The sequence below is a fragment of the Schistocerca cancellata genome, chromosome 5 (genome assembly GCF_023864275.1).
Source record: "Schistocerca cancellata isolate TAMUIC-IGC-003103 chromosome 5, iqSchCanc2.1, whole genome shotgun sequence".
NCBI classification, from domain to species: Eukaryota; Metazoa; Arthropoda; class Insecta; order Orthoptera; family Acrididae; genus Schistocerca; species Schistocerca cancellata.
The window spans coordinates 734,448,911-734,451,748 of NC_064630.1; positions in this window are offsets into that span (position 1 = coordinate 734,448,911).

The window sequence follows — 2,838 nt, forward strand, 5'->3', positions numbered from 1 at the left end:
CTCACCATGCCGATGGCTTCTCCGTTTCCTCTTTCTTTCCTAAATCCAAACTGGTCCTCTCCCATTACTCCTCCAATTTTGTGTTCAACCTGTCTGTTGAGCATTCTTGTAATATATGAGATCAGACTAATTGTTCTGTAATCACTACATTTCTTAGCTTGTTTCTTCTCAAGAGCAACTATTGTAACGTCCAAAAAGTGCTTAGGCCTTTCTCCAGTTCGCACATTTTGTTGATGAGTTGCGTCAGTGCTTTTAAACCTCCGTCCCCGATATCTTTCAGTAAATCAAACGGTAAGTCATCGTCTCCTGTAGCTTTCCTATCTTCATGTTCTTAATCTGCTTCCCTACTTCATTTGTCAATATGCTGCGCTCTTTTTCGTCTTCGTCGGTAGCCTCCTCTGTCTCTATTTCGATGTCTTGCGAACGATCTTCCTTATTATAGAGTTCCTTTACGTATTCTTGCCATATTTACAGCATGTCCTCTTGTTCAGTATCCATTTGTCCTTTAGAATCTCCTATTACGAAGGTCCTTTGTTCTCTATCCCTCCCAGCGCCTTCGTTTTTTGGCACATGAGATCTTACCTTCCTCTTATTTGTAGTTCCTCTACTTCGTCGCACATTTCATCTACATAATTTTCCTTCGCTTTGTCTGTTTCTGTCCCTGAGAGCGTTGTTAAGTTCGCTGCATTCTTCTTCATTAACATTTTTAAACTTCATCTTTTCTTCCATCTTCTCCAGCATCTCACTGGCGACCCAGTGTTTTCTTGATCTTTTTGCATCCCACCCAACTACACTCTTTAAGGTGTACAACAAAACAAAGTTAACGTTTCACCACTACACTTCTGCACTTGAATTTTCACCTATCACTTTATTAAATTGTTGCTCCAAGGATATTCTTACTGCCTCATTGTTCTCTCCTAGCTTTTTCAGGTCCTGTCTTTGCTTTCTCCTCCCATGCTGTCGGATTCTCTTTAACCTAATACTGATCTCTGCAACCAAAATGTTGTAATCTGAGTGATATCGGCAGCCGGTATAGTCTTGGCGTCTTTCACACTGCCCCTAAACCTCTCTTTGACGAGTACGTCGTCTCTCTCATAACTGTTAATGTATCCTGCGCTCTTCCATGTATACAATTTACTCTTCTTTTTCTTGAACCACGTGTCGATCACAATAAAGTTGTTTCGGTAATTTCGGTAATAGAATTCCACTAGCATCTCTCCTCTGTCGTTTCTTCTTCCTAATCCATATTGTCCCACGATGTTTTCTCCACTACCTTGTCTAACCACACTGTTTCATTCGCCTATGATTATAAATATGTACTCTGCCGTCAGAGTGGATGACGTATTCTATTTCATCGTACATTTTCTCAACTTCTTTGTCGTCATGGTCTGATGTTGGCATGTACGCTTGAACTATAAGAATATCGACAGGTTTTGCGCTTACTTTTACAAACATTAAACGATCGCTGTAGCACACCACTTTAGACACACTTTTGCGCTATTTGATTTACGATCACTATTGATACACCACGTTCAGAACTTTTTGCACTGGAAAAAGACATTGCGTAATTACCTGACACTAGTTCACCACTATCTGCCCATCTCACTTCACTGAAACCCATTACGTTCACTTCACATTTGTCCATTTATTTCTTCAGATTTTCCAGTTGTTCTGCTCTTCGAAATGTTTTTACGTTCCATATCACGATACTGATATTAAAATGGTCATCACTTTTGATAGCACCGCCTGAAGAACTCCTCTCCTGGAAATCTGAAAGGGAGAGTAATTTACCTCCAGAATTTTTTACTCTAAGAATTGCCATCACTATTCTCAGTCTTCCGATGTTCAGGAAGTGAAATAATGTTGTAGTCTTTCCATTTTCTTTCCACATCGCAGTATCATGGCCGAAGAACCAGACTAGGATTGGTTTTCGATCTTGATCCACCTAAAGCATTATTTGATCTGTGCATCAATGTAGGCGCCTACCCAGTTCACCAGCTACTCAGCCCCTGCAACCTGGACGTTGGGTTGCAGGATCGCCTCTTCCGCCACTAGTTCACCATGATGATTTTCATATCCGTTTTCATCTGCCGTTGATGTCTTCACCATTACCCTGGGAAGGGGCTCTCGCGAGGTACTATCACTCGAGCCAAGTGAATCAAGTTGTTTAACGAGCTGTTACCATAGTCTAACATGTCGCGACACTCCGTCTCGTTTTCGTTACACACAGCAGCCAGCAAGCGACACTGCATACTATATCGGATGAGTGCGAATACTAACGTTTATACTGATTTGTTGCAACATGGTTTTTACGAGAGGGACTGTATGCAGAGCCATAAAAATCGACAATAATTAAAAAATGACAGAATATTTTTTTAATCGTTTGTATTTCCTAAGGACCGTGGGAGGTACGAAAGGTACGTTGTAGGACAGTTTTCTTAGATTTTCTTGTAACGTACAAACATTTACTGAATAACGTCATTTTCCTTGAATAACAAGAAACTGCTAGTAAATACTAGAAGACCTGATATTTTGCAGAAAGACGTCGTATATCTACGCAACAAAGCGGAGTTTTATTCGCTACACCTTCAGTCGAATCAGTGAATGTATGAGGTGCATTCAAGTTCTAAGGCCTCCTATTTTTTTTCTCCGGACTGGAAAGAGATAGAAACATGCGCATTGTTTTAAAATGAGGCCGCATTCATTGTCAATACGTCCCAGACATGAAAGCACCCTACGGCAGATGGAATTTTACCGCCAGCGGCGAGAATGAGAACTGTTTTAAATACTTAAAATGGCGACGTTTTCCTTACTTGAACAGCGTGCAATCATTCGTTT